This window comes from Salvelinus sp. IW2-2015, linkage group LG9 (assembly GCF_002910315.2).
Source record: "Salvelinus sp. IW2-2015 linkage group LG9, ASM291031v2, whole genome shotgun sequence".
NCBI lineage: Eukaryota > Metazoa > Chordata > Actinopteri > Salmoniformes > Salmonidae > Salvelinus > Salvelinus sp. IW2-2015.
The window spans coordinates 24,923,516-24,930,056 of NC_036849.1; positions in this window are offsets into that span (position 1 = coordinate 24,923,516).

A 6,541-nucleotide genomic window follows, 5' to 3' on the forward strand; every position below is an offset into this window, starting at 1 on the left:
ACAGGGCTTAAAAGGGTAATTTGGTTGTCCCCATAGGAGAACCCTTTGAAGAACCCTTTGGTTTCCAGGTAGAACCCTTTTCAGTTCCATGTAGAACCCTTTCCACAGTGTTCTACATGGAACCCAAAAGAGATCTACCTGGAACCAAAAAGGGTTCGCCTATTGGGAKAGCCAAAGAACTCTTTTGAAACCCTTTTTTCTAAGAGTGTAGGGGAGGGGTGGCATCAGATGGCATGGAGTAACAGAGAAAGACTCGAAGCAGTTTGGAGCTGGTTGGTTTAGGCCTCAGACTTGTTCAGAGGCTGCAAACTGATACAGAGAGACTGAGGAAATGTTTACCCAAAACTGGTGACTGATGTCTTACTGAGGTCAAAGGGCAAGGTTGGGGGTTACGTTTATGTAATTACGGAACGATTGCTTTTGTGTGCTTTGTTCCATCTTACTTATTTGACCTCAGCAAAATCTCAAGTCATGTTGATTTGCTGCATGGTTAATATGTTGCATCTGTATACAGCGCCACATGGGAGTGTGGATGGRTCCTGTGGTCTTTATAATTACTCAGTGCATAGTTGTTGCATTGTCATAGTCATTATCCATTATGAAACATGAGAAAGGTCCTGTGACATGATTGTCCAAAAGTCAGGGTCCTAAGTATGAAACATGGGGAAGCAATTAGCATTCATACTTATTCATATCCTTTCAGATCAAGCTGTGTATGTGAGATAACACGTTCTGCCAGATGTGCTTCTACTTTGGGCTTGAAGTTGGAACAGATACCGTTGTCTGCAAGTAGACACCCACTGGGCACAGACGTCAGTTCAACGTCTAGTTTTGATTTACATTTGGTTGAGTTGTCAACTAATGTGAATTCAACTTGAAATCAGCAACACATTTCACTATGTCATTGGATTTAGATTAAAATATAAAATTACCTTAAAATTTACTATTTTCCAAATCCAATCAGTTTTTCACATTGACTCAACATCACATAGATTTATTTTGGTTGAAATGACGTGGACACAACGTTGATTCAACCAGTTTGTGCCCAGTGGGCAGTAAGAGAAAACAAGAGAATCACACTTGCTTCGTCTGTAGAAGTCTTGCAAACTCAGCATAATTTAGCAAAAAAAACATAATCATAATCAAAACCATTCATGCATAAAAAAACATCCCTGGTTCAACCCCAATTCATGGCTCATAGACCCAATGTCACAGCAATCTATTCTGCACAGTTTGTTATTTACCCAAAGTCACTGAACAAATCAATCATTAACTGACGAGACTGGCTTCAGTGTGTTGGCAAAGTAGGCATCGCCAGGGTAACTAAACATATGCCAACGGAAACAATAAATCCTGTAGAGTAGCAGTTTGATGACTTATGGTTCTGTATGATTCATCAGGCAACTTTGTCATGATGAAAATATATTCTGCATACACCCTATTGTGGGCAAAGATGGTATAACAAAGCCAGAAGATGCTGGTCAATGATGAACATACAAACCTCTTTTGGTGAAAAATGTACATGACTGCCCGTTTTACTCAGGTGGTTGAAACGTCCCACATGTAGCAGAGTAAGACAATTATCGTATTGATTGATGGGGAAAGTGTTTTTAAATGTAGTGCATTTATCTTCAACATTTCTAAAATGTCACAGAACATTTCACCCCTCTGAACACACCCATGGTGTTGCACCTGTATCTACAGCACAGGAGGTTGGTGTCACCTTAATTGGGGAGGACGGACTCGTGGTAATGGCTGGATTGGAATAGTATTAAATCCATCAAACACATGGTTTCCATGTGTTTGATGCCATTCCATTACAGACATTATTATGAGCTGTCCTTCCCTCAGCAGCCTCCACTGATCAACAGTATCAACAGTGGAATGCTGGTTCCCATTCTGCATTCTAAGAGTGATTCTCATAGCTCACTATATTGAGATACCACAATGGGTGTGAGCTAGCCTAACTGCTTCCATTGACAACACAGAGTCAACTTAAAAGACTTTGGGTACAGTGGTGACCTCCTGAAAACAGACCAGGGCCTATTGACATGTGTGCCCTAGAAAGCAAAATGGTATTCTAACTACTGCACACACATTGTTGTGACTTGTGACTAAGTCGTGTGGGTGAGAGTCATCTGACCAGTGTACCATTTCTCTCTGCTATAAATCGTTGTTGTCTGTCATGGCACAACGAGGGTGTCAGATGTCACAGTTAAATCAGGAAACAGAAGCGTTGTGGTTGTGTTCTTGGATATGTTGATGGTTAAGAAATGTGTACTTACAGCTGAGTTACTTTCAGTGTGTCAAGCGGTCATGTGATGACTGGACCTTTGTACCTTTTCATTTTGAAAAGGCCATACATCATTATGTGATAGCAACATATAGGTGGAATGGGTCGCGGGTGGTACAATTAGCCATGCCATGGGGTTTGTGAATGTGTGTGTGTGGGAAAGTGGGCCAGAGGATAAGGACATGTTATAATCCTGAAGTGGGTCTAATCCTGAATGCTGAATGGTTAAAACCATGATAGAAAAGATGAAATCAAAAGAAAGACTGAGATAGTGGGCGAGGGATAGAAACCAAGTTTCAGCATCTTATCAGTGGTTACTGGGTGAGAACAGTGGCCTGCTCTAAGCCTAACAGTACCTCTCTCTCTCTCTCTCTCTCTCTCTGTCTGTCTGTGCGTCAGGAGTTTTGACCAACTGAGCGTGAAAACAGAATACAGCACCACGACTGACAGGGATGCTACCTCCATGATCAGCTATGACATGTCAGCCTTCAACAGCCTCAGTCCCAACAAGTCCAGAAATAAGGTAGGTCACTATATAGTAGACTACAATAGAAGTCCTCTGTTGTGTTGTGAAGTCATCTGGAAATATCTGTTCTATATTTGAATTACTGTACTTTTAAACCCCACCCTCTTTACCTTCTGCCAATCTAAAGTCCTTTAGGACAGACTCATCTAAGAGTAATGATGAAATGTGACTATACTATACATAGTAGCAAAACATACTGTACCATACATTTTTACCATAGTTCTGTTCTACAATTGTCAAAAGTATGTGTCAAAAGAGAGAACTTTCAAAGTGGTTAGATTCATATGCAACACACTTGATATTGATCAAAACAATTACTAAACATAATTTCAGAGTGACAGAATCTGTTTCTTTGCTTGGAGACATTTACCCCATACTACTGCTTGCCACTGCTTGCACTGCGCCTGGCTGTGCAGTCATATAGAAGGTGTGCAGAGGAGGGCAGTATTGACTCACTTTGCAGGGCCCTGACTGGAAAAGAAGTAAGGTAAATCCCAAACCAGTCCCTTCCTCCCTCCTCACTCCTCAGCCCTCCATTTGCACGATCAAGTGTTATTGAGGATGTAGGTGCTAATTAGACCATTTGATATGCGATATGTACATAAACAGTACAGCAGTTCAGATTCTCCAGACAGACCCCTCAATAAAAGTTTGAGTCAGTTTATAGCTTTGTATTATGCAATATTTAGGTTTTGAATACCGATCTATATGATAATTTCTTCAATGCCTTGGGGCATTAAGATAAATGTAAGACACGTTTATCAGAAGCCACTTAAAGTTGTATACAAATCATTAGGGTTGAAGGGTAAAATATATGCCCACCTACAGATGCAGTATCTTAATTTGACCTATATTGTCACAGCAAAATAATCCTGCAGTGACAGGATTTGAACGTTTACTCCATAATGTTGCTTAATCGGTGGTTAGGCTATTTTCTGGCCAAAAGTAGGCTACATGAAAAGTGCTATACTGTTAATATAATCATATGGTAGTGTGGGTTTACAGTGAATGTATATAAATTATTAAACTAATCTGCATTTCCTGTGGTGCAGGAAAATTCTCAGCACCAAATGAGTGATCAAATTAGAATCCTACACCTGTATTACATAACGTCATAGGTGAGCGGTGGGTGAGATGCGATGGTAGAAATTATATTTTAGGACTGAATTTCTTCCTGTGTTATTCTTCATTGACACCTACTTGTCCAACCTGTTGTCCAACATGTGCACTGTATATTATAGTTATTACTAATTATTAATTATTATTATTAATGGGGTAGGATTCACTATCTATGTTTTATTGATATCAATACAGCTTTCACAAATATGTAATTGAGTACATTAATCCGTTCAAGAAGAATGATGTTTTCCCTGGAAACTTGTTTACTGGAGTAGAAAGAATAGGATCCTGTGTCTTTTATTTTATTCATTCAAATTAAGTATTTCTAAGCTAGGCACACAATTTGGAACATGAACTTGAACACAGTAACCACTAAGTTTGTGCCTGTACCTGTCATATGTTTCCTGAAAAGTCTGAGGCCATTTGGAAACAAAAGAACAATCAGCTCTGTTTCAACAGGATTTTTAATAGGTCAAAGTCCTGTGGAGATCCAGAGTCTGTTTCTACTACTGAAGAAAGGATGTGCACAGGTCCATATGAAACAACAACAGCAAATCATTCAACTCGTGCCAGTTATAGGCACAACAGGGCAAAAATGTACATCCTTTCGTGTGTCAGAGTTGGTCGAACCATTCACACTGTACACAGCTGAATCATGTATTTTCAGCTGAATCTCAGTCTTTTCCACTGTATTATGATATTGATAAAGATGTCCCGGGGCTACTGACTTGCCCCAGTTTGATTGAGGGAAGAAGGGTGGAGATGTTAGTCAGACATCCATGTCCATACATTCTCATTGGATAATTATTTCATGTGGGTTTTTTTTTATGTGAAAGCTCTTTCACAATAGCCTTTATGCTGCACCTGTGATAGAAGTGGAATAATGCCCTGAAGCAATGTACCTTAGTTTGTTTGATACAAGTCTACTCAGGGATAGACAGATATAGATACACACGGATATCACACACACACTGTCTCTCTGTCTGTCTGTAAAGGTAGACAGTTCACTTATTGTATTTGGTGGTGTTGACTTTTATCCCAGCTTAGTAATTGTATATTGTTATCTTCAACCAAGCAGCTTAGCAGGAAGTCGGAAGCTGATAAACATTCACTTTTTGCACCTAATTTGCTATTGGTGCAGGATATGGTTATTATGCCGGGACTGTAAAGAAATAAATCTACAGGCTAAAATCCAGCAAGTATCGTTAAAATGGTATGTAGAGGTTTCATTTGAAGTGTTTGTGTGRATTATCTTTAGTTATGATGTTCTGTATACTCTTCCAGCCTGTACTATAGGAGGAAACAGACAGAGTGTCCTGGGCTTTTGTATGTATGCTTGTGTGTGTACTGTGTTTTTGTTTAGACAGCCTTTATGTGATGGGATGTGTTTGTATTGATTCTATGGATCCTGGACTCCCTGGAGAACAGTTGCTATCCTGGCTAAATAGACTATCCTGGCTAAATCAATGAAAATAAATTAAATGACAGAATACAAAMTATACAGACACCAAAAGAACATTAGGACAGTCTTGTTCCATGCGCATATGGGCAGTGTGCGTCATGGCTGGATAGAACTTACTTTTCACTTTGACATTATAGAGTATTTTGTGCAGATCAATGACAAAAAAAAATCACAATTAAATCTATTTCAAACAAAATTAGAAAAAATCCAAGGGGGTGAATACTTATGATACCCACTGTATAGATTGAATAAGACATGGACATACAGTACATTGTTGTGTTTGTTTCTAGGTATGGTATGTAATCAAATAGATCTTATAGAAAACTAGTATTATTTGGTGATCCTCACATTCCTTGTTTGCCTCATTGGTTCTCATTCGACCTGTCCGGCAGTGGGATTCAAAACCTGTCGATACTGACTTGTGGGAAATTTTATTAGTCACATGCGCCGAATACAACAGGTGTAGGTAGACCTTACAGTGAAATGCTTACTTACAAGCCCCTAACCAATAATGCAGTTTAAAAAAGTACAAATAAGAATACYAAATAAAAGTAACAAGTAATTAAAGAGCAGCAGTGAAATAACAATAGCGAGACTATATACAGGGGGGTACCGGCACAGGGTCAATGTGCGAGGGCACCGGTTAGTTGAGGTAATATCTACATGTAGGTAGAGTTATTAAAGTGACTGTGCATAGATGATAACAACAGAGAGTAGCAGCGGTGTAAAAGAAGGGGAGGGGGGGGTCAACGCAAATAGTCTGGGTAGCCATTTGACTAGATGTTCAGGAGTCTTATGGCTTGGGGGTAGAAGCTGTTTAGAAGTCTCTTGGACCTAGACTTGGCGCTCCAGTATCGCTTGCCGTGCGGTAGCAGAGAGAACAGTCTATGACTAGGGTGGCTGGAGTCTTTGAAAATGTTTAGGTTCTCCCTCTGACACCACCTGGTATAGAGGTCCTTGATGGCAGGAAGCTTGTCCCCAGTGATTTTACATTTACATTTAAGTCATTTAGCAGACGCTCTTATCCAGAGCGACTTACAAGTTGGATGTACTGGGCCGTGTCGCACTACCCTCTGTAGTGCCTTGCGGTCGGAGACCGAGCAGTTGCCACACCAGGCAGTGATGCAATCCGTCAGGATGC